General features: G+C 39.0%; 1 protein-coding gene across 4 annotated transcripts in view; it reads left to right on the top strand.

Moving 5' to 3' along the window:
- LOC127999896 (KN motif and ankyrin repeat domain-containing protein 1) overlaps window positions 1-21,618 on the top strand; it is a 57,346-nt gene that overhangs the window by 10,434 nt on the left and 25,294 nt on the right. For all 4 annotated transcript variants that reach the window (XM_052592220.1, XM_052592221.1, XM_052592222.1 and 1 more), the window contains exon 2: window positions 11,091-11,188. The gene's annotated coding sequence lies outside the window, so the exon portion shown is untranslated. The remainder of the gene's footprint in view (window positions 1-11,090; window positions 11,189-21,618) is intronic.

Here is a 21,618-nt window from a genome sequence, read left to right as displayed (position 1 = left end):
ATCGCACCCACGTCCTCACCTACAACTCTCTCAATCCTCTATCGTTCACTCTTTCTTGCACTTTTTTGCTTTAATCTGTACTTTTGTTTGTTTGCACGCAATGTTAAAGGTCTTCAGCTACAAAACACGATGTGTAATGTTCAAGCTTATTGTGTGTAAGCTTGTTCAAAATGACGGAAACAATAAATGTTGCTGAAAAGTAACGTCTGTCTCATTAAACTTAATTTAAATAAACGAATATTCGAATATTAGTTTTTCGTGAGCTCAAATATTCGAATGTGATATTTGCGGAAAAGCCCATCACTAGAATCCCGTTGCTTTGCTCCTGGTGTGAGTTGGCACCGTTTGGAAGATGGAACAAAACCTCATTGGAGCCGTATACAGAACCTTATAAGGGGTAACAACGCTGACGGTAACATGAATGTAGGCTGCTTTTAAATGAATGTTTTTATAAAACAAAAGTTATTATTTTCTTCTTTTGTGGTTTGTTTACAACGGTAACCAAGGAAACGCTGTATCACTGCTGTTTCATAAGTGCCACCTGCTGTCAGAGAGTAACCCCTGTTTCACACCGCAAGCGTGAGCGGTGCGCGAGTAGTGCGTCCGCGCAACTACACCGTCACTGCAGCAGCAGACTCTCGCGAGTATTCACACTGGAAGCGTATAAGTACAGCATCACAGCAGCGGCTGCAAAGCGTGTTCGGCAGAAGATATAACCATTTCAAACAATGGGTATAATTCTTTCAACATTTGTTTTTATAACAATACACCATACTTTCACCCAAAACGATTAATTAAAAAGTTTAAATGGGTAAATACATATTACTATAAACTCTTGACATGTTTATTCTGTGCATTTTGAACAAGTTTTGTGTAAAATCATATTTATTTTTCCATCAAAAGTGTGCTTTCACTTTAATTGAGCGTGAGCAGCACAGCAAAAATAGACCGGACGCCAAAACCCCTGCTTCACTGCTGTTCACGCGACACTCCTGCTTGACGCTCACGTGCTGCTCCTGGTCCCGGTGTGAATGCACTCATTGATTAACATGGATGCCGGAAAAAAATATGCGCTACTCGCGCGCCACTCACGCTTGCGGTGTGAAACAGGGGTGAATCCACATCTCATTCAGCCCATCTGATGTTTTTATCTCGTTCAAATGTTTATGTAGCATAATTTCACAAAGTTAAAATCAGACCATTCTGTTTTTGCTTCAAATTTTGAAATTATACAATTTAATTTAGATCATGCAGCATTTTTTCATTTAATTTATAATTTGTCTTAAGTCTCTTAAATCTATGATAAATTGTATCATGAATCGTATGGCATCGTGAGTTGAGTGAATCGTTACATCCATTCATATTAATCAACTCTATTAGTCCTCTAGTAATCCTACCTTTAGAGAATATGCTGCTCTCTATCTCTTCAACATAGAACACATGATTCTTTATGACTTCCTGGTGGAAAATGTGAGATGTTTGCATTTTAAATGCTACTTGCCTTCATTTCTGTGTAGTGTTTGAATGACTTGGATTTGTTGCCTCATTAACTTAATGCATGCTCTTTCTCTTTGTGGAACAGCATGTGCATTTTGAAATCAAATCAGTCATTTTTTCATAAGGTGCACTAAATGTTCCTTCAGTTCTCGTGATAATGCACCCGTCTTTGTCCCTCTAGCCTGAAGTAGGGTTTTATTCGAGGCAGAGACTTGGGTACAAGGCAATTAATGTCAGGAGGCAGGAGGTCCTGGTCTTTTGTTGTTGTTAACTGGTCATATCCAATCGGGGACCATCACACTGGCTTAGTTTAGTGCTTGCAATATTTACAAGAACAAAAGAAAAATGCATTCTATTGGCAATTTTTATGGAATAAAGCTTTTCCTTTAGTATTTTCTTTAGTTTTAAATTAATTACTGAAACGTACCTTTTTTTACTTCCCACAGCTTTGCCTTGAGGATCTAAGAAAAGGCTTTAAAAACAAACAAACAACAACAAAATCCTGCATTGCTTTCCATTTTGCTTTCGAGGAAAATAATTGGTGAAGACTTTTAATTAGAAGAATTGAATATAAAATAAAATATAGGAAAGTGCCTGTATCAAACCTGTGCAAAACAAATAGCTTGTTTAGGTTTGGCAGTCACAATATGATTGGAACTGGGTCAAAGACTTGAAACTGCTTTGTAAAATTGTTCCTTTTCTTTGTTAGCCAGAATGGATAGATTGAATGACACCCCTTATTCTGACCAGGAACACCTGGCCATTTGACGGTTCTTCTGTTTAGCTAGAAGCATTCCAGTAAAACAGAGAAGCAAAGGATCAGGTTTACTTCATCCCAGAGAGTTCTCGGCACTTTAAAGTCATTGTCCTGAGATTATGTTGCTGCCTAATACAGTGACTTTACTGTAGTCTGTTTGAAGTTCTGGATCGAGTAGGAGCTTGAGAAACACTTTAACAATCCATCCACTGGCTCATGTTTGCATACATAAATATGAATGTAGCCCTTTACAACAAATGTGTCTGTTTTCAATCTTTTTTCTCAACTTGGGCATGGTTTAAGTTTATTGTTTCACATTTAAAACATTTTCTTTTCACAAAGGATATTTTACAGTATATACAATACAAAATATATGCCCTTTTGAATAATGTCAGACCTTGTAGACCCTGCTACGGTCAGTTGTCTTGAGTTTGAGTGAAGTTTCTTTTGTCTGGCTGACTGAATTCTCCTTCTCGTATTTAGCTTTGACTGCCCTGTCCTTAGATTTCGGAGATCTGACTGAATGGGTGCACTCACTTTAACTTTGAATGCAAACAGAATTCAACCGGATGCTGTAATTGAATGTTCCTTTTCAAATTCACAGAATGAGACCAATGTTGGCTCTTTTTATTTATTATTTCATGCATTTCATTTATTTCATGCATGTAAGTGGATGATGACAACTCTCCATGTGTAAAACTGCTATCAACATCGCACATTTGTTCAAACTTATCAGGTGTATCTAAACGATTTCTTTGTACAGCTCCTTGCCACATCGTATCTTTACTTTTCATCTTGTACTAAGATAGATTCACAAGTAGCTATGTAAAGATCTCTTCAGGTGAAAGGAGAGAAAACAGACTCGGGGCAAAGATGCAGCTGGGATGTATGGGTTCAGAGGAAAAACTCCTACTTTCTCAACTTTTTAAAATGATTAAAACAATGAATTGAAAAACGGTTAGAAAATTTACATTAAAAAAAAATAAATCCTTTAGCCTTACCTTTGTCTTTAGGGGCAAGCCAAGGCCAATTGTAGTACAAATTAAAAGCTGGAATATACCTTGTAACTATTTTGAATATGCTTACACTATTTTAACCTCAGAAACAGACTGGTACAATTTTAGTTACTTTTGTTGCCCATACAACACAATGACATTGTGAATTTGAAATTGCGCCATCAAATCCTAGAAAGACTGCCCCCGGGAACTCTTAGAAATGTTGTGCTTAATGAGGCCTGGTTTAATTGGTTGTTTTGATGGTTGTTCATGATGGAGCTCATGTAGACTGGAGCGTGAGAGACACAGAACTGTAGATGTTTTATTATAGGATTCCTATCTCTCACAAAAGGTCTGATTGAAGTGAGTAAAAGATAATCAGGGAATGAACCCTCCCCTGATCTCCCCTACGCTGCTTTCTAAAGTTCAGAGCTCAGTGGAATGCAGTGAAGGGTAGCCTTGATGAAAACAGAGCTGAAGGTTTGGGACAGGAACGGGCAGGTCTGAGGAACGTAGGTCTTTACTAAGGTAAGGCAAATGCCAAATAGTCCTTGGTGTGAAAAATACTGAGAATGGTATGTGGCAGACACAATTCAATTGAGTGCCCATCATTTATAGAAGTCCGCCCTTTGATACTAAGCAACTGGCACTCATGTCAGCTGGAAGCCCAATTAACACTTGATGAGATTGAGCAAACATGGCAGAATATATATATTTTTGTATTTCACTGAGCAAATGCCATTGATATAAATGGAAATGGTAGGAGTTTTTCATGTATTATTGACCTCCTTGCTTAAAAAGTAACAAATAAGCCATTATTTAGGCAGTGTGTATATGTAAGCTCTAGTGTATTTAACCTCCCACATTTGACTGTATGTGTTGTGGCCAGCTGACAGCATACAGAGAGCTTGGTTGACTGACCACTGATCTCCTCAGGTTTCAGATGAAGGTGTCTACCGCTGCCTGTTGGACTGCTTGAGTTACCCTGTCAGTGTCAGCTAGGATGATGTCTTCCTACACATTACCTTTAGTTGTCCAGTGGTTACATGCTGACTGGCTTGTCTGAAAGCAGTAAAACTAATTTTAAGACAGGATGATATGGAGGATATTCAAGAACAGGTAGTTTTGTGCAACTTATGAATGGCATTTGTTGTGCAGGTGGTAGGAAGAAGGCCTCAATAATTGATGAGGCATTAAGTGCATGGCACTGCGACTGACTTAACATTTTACAGAGTTTATTGTAGCAGTGTGGTCGCTCAATTTTTTAAAGATCAGTTTTAATCATGTAACTGTCAATAGATTTGAACAAAGAAATAAAGTGTGACTACGCACAAGCTGTATTTATTGGAAATACAAAAATAAGACAAGTAAAGAAAACACAGTACCTATTAAAATAATCACCCTTTACATAAATATTTGAACACAGAAAACTCCAGTGAACAGGTTAAAGCTGCAGTCCGTAACTTTTGACGCTCTAGCGGTTAATAAACAGAACTGCTTGCGTCTTGCGGAAGAACATCTTAGCCGGAACTACTTCTCTCGGTTTATGTCTATGAAGAATCACAAAGGTACTGGGTTACTCCGCCGCGGTACCCCCGAAGCAATCTAAAATAGTCCGAATATAAACACTTATTATAGGTGCACCCTAGGGATTCAGGACAAGCCAAAAACACGGTTTGGAAAATGGATTCATGGTGTACTCGCTTATTATATACATTTTTCTACATTTTGAACACAAACAAAGTTACGGACCGCAGCTCTGATTGGTTGTTTCTTACCGGGAGCGCATGACTTTCTGCAAATGCAATAGGACCACTGGGAGGAGCCAGAGGAGCTTGATTTTTTTTCACAGATTATCTGTCTAATATTTTACTGTCAGGACAAAAGTTACCTACTGCAGGTTTAATATAACGTTTCCCATTCTATGACTAGTAAAATAATGGCAAATTACTCTGATGAACACGGCTCTCCTCGGAGTCGCTGCATCGTCGTCTTGTTGTGTGACAGGTGTCAGCGTTAAGGCACGATACTGCCACCTGGGAGCTTACTCAGGTACTGGCACTGGAATATTTACATGTGGTGTTATCATAAGAGAACTCTTCATTTTAAATATTGCGGTTATCGCATATATACATAAAACAGTACATATTGTGTGATTTTACTATTTTACTACTATTCAGAAGACACAAAGCTGCTGATTGCACCATTAAAAAAAAAAAAAAAACACCTCAACAACATGAATTTCATTCTTGACATGAACTTTATTCTTGACGTCTGCTGAATTTACTGTTTGGGTCAACTACCTTGAAATATACACAGCATGTACAGTGTGTGTACCAGAGTTGTCCTAGCCACAAGTGCTTCTTATCCAGTGTTTGACTGGATTAACCGTCTCCCTTTTTTATAGATATAAGTAGATGCTTGCTAAGTTTGTCCTTTCTCCTCTAAGCATGCTTTCTGTATGCAGCTGTTGGCTGCTTTCCTCCCTCCAAAATAAGCCTATAGAATCTAATAAAGTTTTGGCTAACTTCAGTATAGTAGTTACAGGGACAGTTCACTCATAAATAAATTGCCATTATTTTCTTTGTTGTTCCAAATCCATGAAATGTTCATTTCCTTGCTGTTGACGTCCTGCAAATGCTTGTTGTGGAGATCCTGTTAATTGCTAAACATTAAGCAGTCGACTTGATTTCTCAATGATCTTATCTCAACCAGTATTTTTGTTCAGACATGCTAACATGAATACATGCTTCTGTTGATAACACATGTATAAATACTCTGAAGTGTGATTAAACAACACATTAATAGGCTGCCCCAAATATAATTAATGTTAATCAAACTGAATGTAGTACCTTAATGCTTCTGCTTATTATTAATCTGAAACAACCTGGCTGTCTGAGTCAGTGTGGGATTCAGTGCTTATCTTCTCTGAGCTCAGTGCAGAGCTAAAGCGAAGTCCAGTTCATAATAGTCTTCTCAGGTTTCTGTTTTTGCTAATAGGGGCAGGTTCACCTCGGTAACCAAATTTCCATCAGGATTCATCTTTCACCTGCATGTCAACGTGACCTTTTTAGCCCATTGATTAAAACTGCTCACAATGTTGAATTATCTGTGGGACATCATATTCATATTATCATATTAATAAAATGTGGCAAAACACTTTTAGTGGATTTAAGGTAATTGTATGGATAAATTGTTTTCACTGATGATGCCTGAAGTTTGTAGTGCGAGAGTTTGGGGTAATGTATTTGAAGTACATTTAAATTAAATGTGGAGGCAGTTGGCATTCAGAAGTTACCAGCCGGATCTAATGTTTCTTTTGATAAATTGGTGGCTTACTTGTCGACTTACTTGTCATTTTCATATTAGTTAAATTGGCGTACTTGTTATTATCCACTCACGCTATTGGGGCACCTGCTGTTGTCACCTGCTGGAGCTGACCAGTTTGTAGTTTGGTTCCAAGTGCGTGACGGCACAATGAAGTGCTGATTCCAAGTTTGAGTTCAAGCATGACATGAATCGTGACAGTGCAGAGAAAGTGCGTGCACAATGTAAGTGGATGCAAATAAGGGTATTGCTTTCACTCAATAATCTCACGGATAACTTGAGCCTACTACAACATGCGTTATGTAATGCATTCTAACTCTCTACTATTTGACTTGAACTTTTCACAAATTCATCAACGATACATATATTGGTGATTTAGTAAGTAATAGTAAGATATAAAAGACACATTTGAAACACTTTCTGCATATTTAGTTAGGACAGGCAAACACCACTTGTATCTTCTGAGGCACAGCTGCTTTATTTAGTCTCTCATTTTTGGGATCAAATGCTGTGGATTAAATGTATTATGTTAGAGGGTTTAGACTGTGGATAACCCTTCCAGGGGCTGATGATTTGATAAAAAAATTCCTTAAAGGGGGGGTGAAATGCTATTTCATGCATACTGAGTGTATTACTGAGTGTATTTCATACACTGTTAAAGAGTTGGATTCCCATGCTAAACATGGACAAAGTTTCAAAAATTAAGTTGTACGTTTGAAGGAGTATTTCTGTTCCAAAAATACTCCTTTCGGTTTGTCACAAGTTTCGGAAAGTTTTTTTCGAGTATGGCTCTGTGTGACGTTAAATGGAGCGGAGTTTCCTTATATGGGTCCTGAGGGAACCTTTGCCGGAAGAGCGCGCGCTCCCGTAGAGCAGAGCACTGAGAGCACAACAGACTTCACTGATCAGAGCGAGAGCGTCGCGAAATGTCACAAAAAAAGTGTGTTTTTGGTTGCCAGGGCAAGACAACCCTGCACAGATTACCAAAGAAAAAACAGCATTAAGGGACCAGTGGATGGAGTTTATTTTTACAGAGCATCAACGGAGTTGTGCAAGTGTTTTGGTTTGTTCCCTGCATTTCGAAGATGCTTGTTTTACAAACAAGGTCCAGTTTGACGACGGATATGCGTATCGTTTATTTCTTAAGGATAATGCAATCCCAACGAAAAAGGGTCACGATCGTGTGTTGGAACTGCAGGTGGTGAGTAAAACTGCTTCAAATATCTCTTCCTCCTTGTTAGTGCGTCCGCCTCCCATCGGAGACACGGGTCCGAGCCCCGCTCGGAGCGAGTCGTTGCTGCTGCTGCTCTCGTTCAGTTTCAGCCTCGGGATCTGATTCTGGATCATAAATAAACGGCTGAATCTGACTGTTAGCCATGGTTTATTTTGGATGATGTTTTTTTCCTCAAGGTAATGTCAGAGCCGTTAAATATGTTTTTCAACGGCTCTGGGTAATGTCACAGCTTCCAAACGCTCTCAACTCAAAAGCCTACTGGCGCTCGTGATTCTTTAGCTCCGCCCACACGTCACGCCTCTAGGCGCTCGTGTTTTTCCGGGAAAAATCGGTACAGACTATCTTTCTCTTATGAATATAATAAAACTAAAGACTTTTTGGAGTTATGAAGGATGCAGTACTACTCTATAGGTACTCAAGATTAACAGGATATAGAGTGAAAATGAGCATTTCACCCCCCCTTTAACCTCAGGCCTGCAGACATGTCTGCTCCCTGAGAGGGAGATTATTACTGTTTTGATCTGGCAAAGCTTCCAAGCAACAGATAACTGGTCATGTTTAAAAGGATTCACTATCTTTCAATGCATTCATTTTGCATTCAGTGTTATTACCTGCAGTCTTTCAGTTCTTCTTCGTAAGATTCACAAATCTCATTCTTTTGAATCCGTCATAAGCTCCATTAATACTGCCTAAGGGATAAAACCCAAGATCCTTGTTTATTTCTAAATAACCTATCATTCACTCTCTCAGTAATGCCAGATTATGTGTTAGTCCCTCTGACTGCTGTTCTAAACCCAATCATTACGTGGTTGTATGGCTACGTGACAGAGCTCCTATTGTGGGCTTTATTTACAGGCTCCGCTGCATGTCCACAGCAGGAGGAGGGTCCCTGCAGTCGGCTTTGCAGTCGATAGACAATGCTTCTCCTAATTTGATCAGTGCTCATTGATTCGTTAAGCCATGCTCGCAATTACTGAGCTCATTCCCAGGAGTTCCTCTGGTGTCAAGGTCATAGGCGAGCTGTGTTCTGTAAGATCACTCCACTTGGGGTGCCATGTCTAATAGACACGAGGGGCCTTTAGACCAAATGAGCATCGCTCATGCTATCCACTGTGTTCAGGGGTTTGCTAATGCAGATTACTGGTTTCAACATTTTGAAACAAAGTTTTACCACATTTCTGGAGCAAATTAATTGGCAAGTAATATGTAATGAATGGTTTAGATTTATGAGATGTACTGTGATATCAAATGTATCTAATATTAAGTTTCAGCTAGATCTGTTTCACACACATCTTTATAATTTCAGGGCACATCTTCTTGTATTATAAGTTTCCTCTCAAGTTCCGCCTTTTCTCAGAGCTCTTGTAATTACAGAGACGGGTTGGATGTGGGATTCATGCTTTGATGTGAGTTTACAGTGACCCAAAGGGTCACAATGCCACTGTCTGTTCTCCTCCAAAGATCACTTATCACAGCTCTCAGCTTCCTGCTGAGAGCAGAGCTTCAGTGATCTCCACACAATACAGTGCTTTATCTGCAGGAGGGTGCACTAGTATTGTCATAACCTTATGATCCTTTGACCCCTCACGCCATAAACAAAAACACAATATCAGTCACCAGGGGCTAACGGTCCCATGCATCTCAGATGAAGTTGTCTCATTGTTTCAGGTGTTACTTTTAATAAATTTGAAGCTATTTTCCTAAATTGCATATCTCTGAGCCATGTTATAATAAAACAATCTTTAAGTCTTTAAAGGGGGGGTGAAATGCTCGTTTTCACTCAATATCCTGTTAATCTTGAGTAACTATAGAGTAGTACTGCACCCTTCATAACTCCAAAAAGTCTTTATTTTTATTATATTTATAAGAGAAAGATAGTCTGTACAGATTTTTCCCGGAAAAACACGAGTGCCTAGAGGCGTGACGTGTGGGCGGAGCTAAAGAATCACGAGCGCGAGTAGGCTTTTGCGTTGAGAGCATGTGGAGGCTGTGACACAGATCCAGAGGCTGAAATTTAACAAGAGCAGCATCAGCAAATGCGTCTCTATGTGGTATGTACTGAAACTGTATATATTTGCTTAGCGGTTTTGGAAAATGACTAAGTTCCACTTTATGTCATCTTTTTTTTATTTTTTTTAAGCTGTACATGTGGAAAGTGCAGTTTGATGACAACATCGCATGTTGTTTACTTGATGTGCTCATGCGCCGATAGCTAAGTTCACAACACAGAGATATTAGAAGCACTTTTACTCACCGCCTGCGGTTCCAACACACGATCGTGACCCTTTTTCGTTGCGACTGCATTATCCTTAAGAAAAAAACGATGTTCAAATCCGTCGTCAAACTGGGCCTTGTTTGTAAAACAAGCATCTTCGAAATGCAGGGAACAAACAAAAACACTTGCACAACTCCGTTGATGCTCTGTAAAAATAAACTCCATCCACTGGTCCCTTAATGCTGTTTCTCTTTTGGTAATCTGTGCAGGGTTGTCTTGCCCTGGCAACCAAAAACACACTTCTTTTGTGACTTTTCGCGACGCTCTCGCTCTGATCCGTGAATCGCTCTGATCAGTGAAATGTTTGTGCTCAGCCTCGCTATACAGGAGCGCGCGCTCTTCCGGCAGAAGTGCCTTAGCACCCATATAAGGAAATTCCGCTCCATCTAACGTCACACAGAGCCATACTCGAAAAAAACTTTCCGAAACTTATGACAAACTGGAAGAGGTTTTTTTGGAACAAAAATACTCCTTCAAACGTACAACTTAATTTGTGAAACTTTGTCCATGTTTAGCATGGGAATCCAACTCTTTAACAGTGTAAAGAACTCAATATGCATGAAATAGCATTTCACCCCCCTTTAATCACTGTATTTAATAGCTTTACCGAAAGCTCCTACGCTTCAAGATACTTAAAGATTTGTTATTCAAGTTGAAGTTTTAGCTTTTTTCCATTAAATTATGTTTTCTGTGTGTATATTTATTTCTGATCAGCTGCTCATGAAATATTTGAAAAAACTAGTCACAGCTGTCAGCACTGTTCAGCAGGCATCTACCAGGCATCATGTCCATATACTAAATCAGTTTTAGCTGAAGGGGACAGTTAAATTCATAGGTTGTCAGATGTCATGGATAGTGACTACAGCAGAGCAACAGCTGCTGCTTCATCAGTGTATTTTTAAACATTCCTTATGGATGTGTTTTTTGTGTTTTTTCGTTCTTTAAATGTCAAAGGATCAGTCGACATCATCCTATTGATCTCAATATCTCTTTCTCTTTCTCCAGGCAATGCTTGTCATCTGTTAAACGGCTTTCCTGCTGCACACTTTGTTTGGAGAACATAAGCTCTGAAAACTGTGGGCCTTCTCATCGCACAACATCAGGTGATCTTTGTTTTTTTATCCTCCCCATCAACCTTATTTTATAAGGGACTGTTAGCCCCAAAAAGATTTTCTATCATCATTTAGTCGCCCTCAAGTCGCTCACCTTCACCCTCGTTCCAAACCTGTATGAACTTCTGCTGTGGAACACAAAAGAAGATATTGTGAAGAATGTTGGGAACCAAGCAGTTTAGGTTTCTATTGACTTCCCTTATATTTTAAACATATAATGAGAGTTAATGGTAACCAAAACTGTTTGGTTTCTAACATTCTTCTCATGTTTCATCATCTTTTATGTTACACAAAAGTCAGGTTTGTAACAACTTAAGTGTTAGTAAATGATGATAGAATTTTCTTTTTTTGGTAGAACTCTCCTGTTAAGCACAGATTTTAAAAACAGATTTTCTAGGTGCGGAACTAGGTGCGATTTTTAGTATCGGACTGCCTTTTTCGAGAACCAAATTAGCTCCTACTATGGAGCAGGGTCTAACCAGCACAACTGGTACTGACTGTGACTTAAGTAGACATTGATTGGCCAGATGATTTCAAAAATACCCTCACCCGCCATGATTTAAAACGTTGTGTAACATACTGTAAACATTGTGTCAACTTATTTTGCAAGTATGGTGAACATAAACACTGAAGTGCAGGCACTTGTAGCAAATGTAGCACTGCCAGTTGTCCTTTCCGTTCATTCATTCGCTTTACGTATACGTCGACTTTCCATGTGCAATATTGTAACCCCTCGAGACGCAACAAAAACACAGCTCCTTCGATCACAGCGTCCTCCATCCTCCTGTTGTTAACGTTGTTCTTCTTTGTTAATGTTAATGAATGCCACGCACAAATGACATCGCTGTCAGCCAGCTTGCATCACATCCTAGGACACACTGTCGGTGCGACTGCAACCCTTTAAATGGTACACACAAAATCGTCCCAGTACTTTAGTACTGTATATTTAGTTCTGGGTCTAAAGCCCTATTCTGTCAGCTGTTGTTTTATGAAGAAAGGCAATTTGGCCTCAACTTATTGAATATTTATTTTCCTCATTTTCATGTCAACTAAAAAACAAAAAATTGATAGGTGTTCAGTTAGAGGCTTGTATGTGATATACTTTGGTTGCTTGTGTGTGAATCTCCAGACAGAGGCCTTTTGTGAACATGCTGGATTTGTGAGTGGTTTTGTAGATGCTGCTGACACGTCGTCACCCACAGCACTCATTATACCTTTCAGTTTAAGCAGACAGAAGGGTCCATTTACCGACTATAATGTCTCTTTCAAAAGAACTAGGGACAGCACCTTACACACAAGGTGTTAATCTGGTAAATTATTTTTTTGCTGTCCTTGGCTAACCATTTCAGTCATTCATTTTTCTAGTCTAAACAGCTTCTTTTCATGTCTTCTTTATCATTCTCAGTCAACGAGTATATAGGTTACTAAATACCCTATAGTACATAAATTTGGAGTTGGTACGATTAAGAAAAAGAAAAAAACTTTTTTTTTTTCTTTATAAAACAAGTCACATCAAGGCTGCATTTTTCTTGTTTAAAATTCATTAAAACAGTAATATTGTAAAATAGCATTTAAATCGGTTATTCCTGTGATGGCAAAGTTGCATTTCAGCAGTCTTTAGTGTCACATGATCCTTTCAGAAATGATCCTAATATGCTGATTTATTATCAGTGTTTAATACAGGTGTGCTTTTCAAATTGTTTTGTGGAAACCGTGGCACTTTTTTCCCCCCAATATTCTCTGAATAGTTCAAACGGGCAGCATTTACTTTATTTCTTTAAAAAAATAAAATTTTACTGCCTCAGTTGTGATACAGGAAGCAGTTAAAATGTCTACTGCCAGATTGTGTCTACTGCATTGGTTCCTAGTCATGAGAGGTGTAACAGATCATGCTTTAGTGGTCTGACAGATCCCATGGGGAGAATGGGACGGGTTGGAAAGCGTGTGTGTTGGATGGCAGTTACCGTGTGTAAATGTGGGGGATTCCTCAAACTGGCTTCGTCTGCCAGTGTCTAACCCAGATGGGATCCTCACCGTTTCTCTTCCTTGTCTGTGTGGTGAGACAAATCACTTCACTGTGACAATACCATTATCTACCTCTCTCCCACACTTGCTGCCAGTAAACAACTGAAAAGTTTTAGACAACAATAGCTAAGGCTTGATGCGTCTAAATCATCAAGGTTTCTACTTGATCATCATATTTCTGTTCCCACCAAGCTCACCTCAGCTCGTTCATTCTCAGATAACATTAATACAGCTTATCAGCTAGCTATGGGAATATGTTCTCTCTACGTATCAGAGGACCTTGAAGAGCATTTCTCAGTTTTACTAAAGACGAATTCATCTGCTGAATATCGGCATGAATGGCTGAAAGAAGCCATTTCATCGTCATCCTAGGCCATGATGTCATCTCCAAAGTCCCTCTAAACCATATCTACAACTGGAGACAAAAGGCTACCAGGATAGTGACCAGCCAGTGGAGATTTGATCTTATTTAGAGACTCAAATGTTGATGTTGAACAGCTGGTCTAAGTCAATGCTCAACAGATGGCTGTGCATAAACCGTGGATAAGGGTTAGAAAACTAATTCAGAGGGAATACATTAGGTCACTAACCCGATCCTTTGCCATATTAATGTTTGTTTGTTGTTGTTACATCCCTCTTTCGATCTGAAAATCATTTTGGTAGTTGAGATTGGTCCAGTAGTTGCTTATCACCGTTGTCTATCGCTGGCATCTATTAAAGTGAGTTTTACAAAGCGTATCTGAGTACCTCCCTGAAATGTATTGTTGCCTACTTTTACGGTTGCTCAGTCGATTGAAAGCATAGCGGATGAATGATTTCCCAAACTTTCACAGGGGATGCTCTGGGTCTTTGTTGTGCTGATTTCAGGCAGGGCAACAGCTGTGGATGTGGCTTCAGGATCATTGGGACCTGTAGCGTGGGGAGTAGTGGGAAAATTGATTTTCAATGCGTTTTCTGACTAAATCTGGTGGGACATTTGTGTGAAAGCCAGCGGTTCTGATGTGGCTAATTCCTTAGGGATCAGAGATCGCTGTGAAAAGCTCTGGTGATGGATGACACTTCTGATGAAATGTGCTTGTGAGTTTGTGAATGTTGGACCAGTAAATTCTACTGGTAATTGATTTTTTAGAGGCTTCAGTAAAGGTTTGTCCATTCTATGCATTTCCCAGCCTAATCCACTCCCTCCCTTCCCAGTCAGAATGGGCCCTTTCTCATTAGCACCAATATAGCCTAGCCAGCTTTAGTGGTTAAGCCAAACAAAACCCTTTAGCCTTTAAACACAGCTCTAATTAAGGCTGGCAAGGTGTGTTTAGTGCTGGAATTTCTCCTGTTTTTTCGTAAGTGCTGTATAAAAACATTGCTGTGTCCGTAAACATGGAGCGCCCTTTGAGTTTTCTTTCTTTTTCTTTCTTTCGTGTAAACTTCATTTGGAATTAGCTTGTAGGTGAGAATTGTAAGAACCAAACGTCCTTACAGCTTACAGATAATACATAATATTAATTATATAAATATAATTAGAAATATTTCATTCCCATAAATTGTCCTCTGGTCCCTCAGTTGACTTTGAAAACTGTCTAGCTGAGGAAACCATAAACCTTGTGTCGGTCATCAGTTTTTCAGTGGATTTCAAACCAAGGATTTCATCCATTTCAAAGGGTTGACTAAAGCTTATGTTTTCAAGGAGCTCCTTAGACAGAACTGTCTGACACAAAGAACCAAAATATGCAGTATAATTTTATATGCATTTTGATAAATAAAGCAATGTAGTGGAGCATTCAATGGGAGGCTCCCTTGGCCTCCAGTCCCCTCAAGCTCTTTGTCACAAGAAGTACGGCCGCTGGGCTCTCAGTCTGCCTGGCTCCACTGGAGAGCTAAACAAATAACTGGCTCCAGTCTGTCCTTGGTCAAATGCGCGGTTGGACAGAGGTGAGGAGATAGGATGGGAATGAAAGATAGAAAAACAACAAGAACAACACAGTGTTTCCTTTAGTTGTAAAAGTAATAGAACGAAGTGAGTAAGAAAATAAATCTGTTTGTCAGAGTAAAAGGGGGCACACATCGTGAGACTGTGTGCCCGTCTGCTCTATGCACCCTGTGGAGTAAAAGGGCTGGATCATTGTTAAATGAAGCGGTGAGTTTACTCTGCAGCACTACATGGGGTGAACTGTTTTTCCTCAGATGCTTTCATGTATGCTTTACATCACTTTTTTCTCTCTCTCTCTGACGGAAACGGCGAGATAATAGGACTTAATGGATGTTTTATTTTTTTGTATGCATGTCTTTTTCTATTTTGACTGTTTGATTGATGGGGAAGAAAACTTAATGGTTGTATGTATTTTAATTGTATTTGGGCTTGTATTTGGGTCGTTGGTTCAGTAATGAGTTTGTATTTGTGCTCATGCACTCATTTACTGAAACTGTGTAAGTTGGAAGTCTGTAGATGGCAGTGTTGTCAGAAAATTGAACTGCACTTGGACAAAAGTCTTGCATTATTGGCTGGCTCAGTGTAACCCCAGTTTAGTCTGGCATAGAGAAGTTACAATGCACAGTGTCTTGGCTTCTTTTATGTCCTCTGTCTACAAGCAAACAAAAGTCGTAGTGTATTCACTGCACTACATTTGCGCTTAAGAAAAGAGGTGAATAGAAACTGTATGGCGTTGGATCCTCCTGGAGCTGTTTAGTTGATAGAATCCTCTGCTACAGACACTTTTGAAGACAGGCTGGTATGAATGGGTTTATAAGTTCATCTACTTATCTCAGCTTGATTTAAAAATTAGTTTAGTTGCAGACTGCTGAAATTACAGTGCAAAATAAATAAACTATCAATGTTATTGGGTAATTATTTAGAGTTAGATTTTTGTTATTTTGAGGCTCTTGCCTTCAGAGTGTTTGTGTGTACCTGTTTAACCATATTTTGGGGACAAATTTGTCAGAAATTCCACAAAACAGCCTTTTGGGGAAGTTCTCCATTGTAAAAACATATATATTTCTTTCTTTTAGATTGTAAAATGCTGAAAATTTTTGTTAGGGTTAGGTTAAACATTTATAACGATTAGTTCTATAAATAAAAACAATAAAAGTCTCTGGAATGTCCCCATTTAGTACATGTGTGTGTTTGTGCTTTGTGGATTTGTTCCTGGTGTTATAGAGCGCAGCGTTAAGAGATGAAACACATTCCAAAAATAGAGAAGAACTGGAATCAGAGGTGCATTCCAAATCCGCCTCCTAAATCTGTTCTCAGGTCATGAATAGACACTAACTACTAGCAAATAAGTATAAAAATGCAATCCAGTTAATGTTTTGTAAGGCATTTTACTGTATTTGGCCATTTGTAACAACATATTCTACTGTGTATATTAGTTCATGCAACCCTTTCTGTTATAATTAAACTACATAGCAATTTAATATTTGGTTTTTGGATTATAAAGGAAGGATCTCAGCTATTCTTCAAAAGCCGCTATCATTACTACACCTCACTGAGTGCAAGTCAGTGTCACCAGACTATCAGACACACTGTTCAATAGAACAGAGGGGATGTAATATTTTCGGACTATTCATGAAAATGCACTATTACGTCAAATTTCTCAAATGTAGGAATAAGATTGGTCTTGTATACATTACTCAAAGTTTTGTGGTCAGCATTCAATTGGCCTCAAGTTTCAGTAAATTATATCTATTAAGGGTCAAAATATTTCTGTGTCAAATGCATGCTGTTATTTTGAAAATTTTCAGAGAATCTTGAAAAAAGTTTCACAGTTTCAACAAAAATATTAAACAGCACTATTGTCTTCATTTATAAACTGGATCTCTCGTTTTGTGTGTGCATTCGTAACAGAGGATGGAGTTTGTGTGAATGCACACAAAAAACGACAGATCCAGTTTGCAGTGTTTAATGGGGAATCCAAAAATCAAATCCAAAAACAGGCTAGAAGTCGATAACAACAAAAGCAGTCCAAAAAACAAGGAACATGAAAAACACTAGGGAACAAGAGAAAGCCGGGTGCCGGAAAACAAGGACTCCATGAAACAGACCGGTTTATATAGGCAGGTGAAAATGATGAAAGTGGGGACAGCTGAGTGCAATTAACAGGTGTGCAATCAACAGTGATGAATGGGACAAAGGCTTGTGGGAAATATAGTGCCTGCAGTGGGGTGACTATGGGGAAGTGAGACCACTAGTGGACACCCAGGGAAACACAGACCAGACACTGTGACAAATGGTGTCCATTTAATGCTGTTTGCGGTCCTGTTTTGAATTATAAAGTTGTTTGTTTCAAGAAGTAACAAAATGCAATTGCTTATTTCATAGCTTCTATAATACATTGCCTATATTTATGTTTCCAGCAAACATGAGGATACTGTAGTAGATTAGGGTGATGTCCTTCTTACTGATAAGCAAACACTTTGCCTGCATTTGCTAGTGAATCTAGAGTTGTATCAAAGGATGCCGTTTAAGGCGAACAGACCAGACAAGAGGGTGACAAATGACAAAATAGGCTCTGTTAACTGGTCTGGGGTTATGATTAAGTCACTTTCTCTTCAGGGCTTAAATGAGTCTTTATATTTAGCTGACCAAGATCAGGTTTAGGATCTTTCAGCCCGATCTTCATTTTAGTACTGGCTTTCTAATACATCAGTCGCCTGCAGGAGTTTGCACACAAAGTTTAAAGTTTGACTTCTTCAGCAAGTTGATGTTGTGTTCTTGGAATATCCTGGATACATTTGATTCCGATGAACTGGGTAATGACCGTGTGGTTGAATTAATGTAATTATGTATTTATTAATCCAATGCAGCACTCTTAAAGCTCCAATATGGAGGAATTTTGTAATAGAATTTCCAAAAATAACTTGCACAGTGTGATATATTTCCTCCATTTGTGGACTTACAATATCTCAAAAGTCTCCAAAGATTTTTTATTTCAGAGAAATTCCGTTTTTAAATAACTGGCCGTACCGGAAAAGAAATGTCGCCTCTCAGTAACGCAATGTCCGCTCTAGACTTTGTTTCCGGTGTAGACCATGTGATGTTCCACCACACCAGAATATCACATGGTCAAATGCGGAAGTGGTGGTTATGTTATAGACGCGCGTATGGTTTGGTTGTCGTTGTTATGGATCACCTTTTACTCTTTGGCGAGTATTGAAGTGCCAGTAAAACGTAAGCGTCCATATTCGGATACACGCAGACTGTGTGACAAAAGGAGGAATAAAACCAGGATAAATATCGGCCAGGCGTTTAGGAGATGGAGAGAGCTGCACGAAAATCTTGGACTTGACAGAGACTCTGCTCTCGCGAGTGTATTGATAGACAGGTAAGCAAATCAATTATTTATTTTGTTATTGTACAAGTAACGTAATGGTTACAGTAAAGATGATATGATATTAATAGATATGAATTACACCACATGCCTGTACATTGTTACATTCATTTTTTTATCAATAACGTTACCTGTGAGAAAATAACATAACGTGGCAGTTTCAATAATAGCACTTATAAACAAAGTTATATTGCTCTTTGTACTAAGGTAAGGATTTTTATCACATGTGGTGACCGAGATTATGGCAGTACAATTAAATACAATTGGATATGTGTTGTAAAAAATATGTTTAGTCATTACGTTAAACAACACGGCATTAACCATAAATACGTAGCCATTTAGCCTCCTTGTTAGTGCGTCCGCCTCCCATGCCAAAGACCTGGGTTCGAGCCCCACTCGGAGCGAGTGCGAGGAGCGTCAGAGAGGACCCGGGAGAGAGGGGTATTACATAAAATAATAGGATCAGATATACAGGTAATACAAAAACGAATAAATTACGTCATCCGTGATCATGATTCGTTTATCCAATTTAGATACATTGCTATGGTGAAAACGCATTAAAAACGACATCTCCCATCGTCACCTGCTTCATTGCGTCATCAAGCTTCGCCTTTGTTATTGTTGGAAATGCGCCCTCTTGTGGTCAATTACAAAAATCACATATTGCAGCTTTATTATGTGTTTGTCTGACTTTGCATGGAAAGATGCTTTCTTTGAGTTTCACATTGCTTAGGCTGAAACTCAAAGGCAGAATAAAAATGCTCCCTCGTGCCTGTCAAGATAATTATAAGGTTTGAAGCTGGATTTGGAAGAAAGGGGATCAGCATGGTTGTTGTAAGTAATGGTTGGGGGCATTTGAGCCTGGGTCAGACCTTTGGCCCCCCTGCCAGAAGCTAACACGAATGCACAGGTGTGTTCTGGCCCTCTCTTTTCTGAAGTTCTTTAGTTCTGGCTTATTCAAAGCTCAGCGCCATGATGAAATTCAGCTGGCTGCTTTCATGGTCAAGTTGCTGCTGACAAATCCCCTTCATGTGAGTGTGTTTCTGGCTTACACTTTCAGGAGGAAGTAGCATTGTGAAGTTTTACTTATCTTGGTTGGTTTGATCATAAAATGATTTGGCCATCTAAATCGTTTCACCTTGAGCATTCAGGTTATGTCAAGATTATGAATGTCAGAAGCCCATTGCTAAAAATTGTCAATGGACACACCTGCAGCTCCACCTCAAACTACAACAGCAATATCCGAAATGGCCTTGTGGCCTCTCAGATGCACCTCCTCCCCTGAGGACATAAAGCTCATGTTACTTTGACCCATTATTTGAATTTTTGTGAGAACAGCATGAGGCTCCATAGGTGGTCTCAGGTTTAGAATGTGGTTAGTTTGAAAAGCTTATTGGATGGCGTTAAAGGAAACAAAAAATCTGCGATTAACTCACTCTGTATCACTTGTGCTCTATGGGAAAAAGAGAAAAAAGAAATCGTACAGTGACTGTAGCCTTTCAAAATCCTCTATAGATTAAAAAAAATCATACAATTACTGTTCTTAATTCTTTTTATGTGTTCCACAGAAGTAAATCATACATGTACAGAAACAACGCGAACAATTAATACATTTTTAAATTATCCATTTACAATGAATTCTGTGGAAGGTGTGATCGAAAGAACAGTTAAATTATAAGTGACAGGGAAATTAGGTGTGTTGGAGTATTTTTCTAAAGCAAATACACCTTACCACTCCCATTTTAGATCTGTCTCCAACAGTAGAATATGTTTGTGTGTTTGGCAGAGCTTTGTATGGAGCTGCACTCCATGTTTAAATGCTCTCTAGCTATAGTGTTGTTTCAGAAGACTCCCTCGTCGTGCTTCCTTGCCCTCTCCTCTGGAGGTGTGCAATACCTCCCACAAGCATGTCACGCTTCTTGTGTAAGAAAGTTTGTCTCTTTCCCTCTTGTCGCTATTTATGAAACTGTCTAACATAAGTTATAGATAGCAACTAGTCTTTGTATCCTCTTTCCTAGTAGCCAGAACACTGAATATTTTAATTGTGTAGCTGTGCAGGTTTATAAAAGGTTTCCAATATGATTGAACTGCTTTCTGCTCTCATCAGCATTGCTTTTCTTGCCCCATTTCTTGCTCTTTGATTACAGATGTCTTAATTTATCAGTGGTATGTTTTTCAGGAGTTGTCAGTCTTTGAGTCAGCGTTTTCTCTATCTTTCACCGAGTTAATGGCTTGATCCCACTGACATATCTGGAACAAGTATGAGAACATCATCTGTCCTTGCTGTAAGCAGTAGACCGTTATAAATTCAGTGGCAGTTGACTTGCATCTCTTCTGTAATTTTTCTTTTCAAAGAGAGTCACGCTTATTGTAATATTTAAGTACAGACTTTGCCTAAAGGAATTTGAGGATGGGGAGTAATAGTGAATGAAAATGATAAAACACTCCTTTGTTTCTTGAAGCTCTCAGAATAATCTATCTGCGGTTACACGTCAGTCTTTGCTGGGCTGACCCTGTTTGCTATTAACAAGCAACCTTGTTGATGCCATTTTATGGACTTGTTGATGGACTTAACATTGTAAGGGTGTTTGATTAGATTACATATACCTTTACACAGAGGGTGGTCCCGTGTTTTAAGGTCTGGTCACTGATCTGTTCAACACGGATGCATACATCCTCTCCTCTTATAGGACCTCTGAGATCTGAGCAAGTTAGCTAATCTTAGCTGTAATACACACTCTATGTTGCATAGACATTTTGGCTTCTAGGTCACTCCAAGGCTGTAGTAAGACCATTTCCTGTGACTAAATGTTGAAGAAGCTTAAGAATGACTAAGCTAGGTAGGCGTACTTTTTAGTCTAATGTCACATCGGCATGCATGCACCTTTCTCAAAAGTGAGATTTTTAAGTGGTCAAACACTCTGGGTTTGCACATGTGCATATTTTCATCAAATTAAATTGGTACATTTTTGCATCGTGAGACTGAGTGATTGTCTTTCTTAAAACTAAACTGTATACAGAGTGTTGAACATGTCATATTGTTTGCAGACTAATGTGACTTATTGTTGAGCTCTTTTG

The sequence above is a fragment of the Carassius gibelio genome, chromosome A5 (assembly GCF_023724105.1).
Source record: "Carassius gibelio isolate Cgi1373 ecotype wild population from Czech Republic chromosome A5, carGib1.2-hapl.c, whole genome shotgun sequence".
Taxonomy (NCBI): Eukaryota; Metazoa; Chordata; class Actinopteri; order Cypriniformes; family Cyprinidae; genus Carassius; species Carassius gibelio.
The sequence above is the reverse complement of the archived record's forward strand: the minus strand, read 5'-3'. Positions and strand labels throughout refer to the sequence as shown.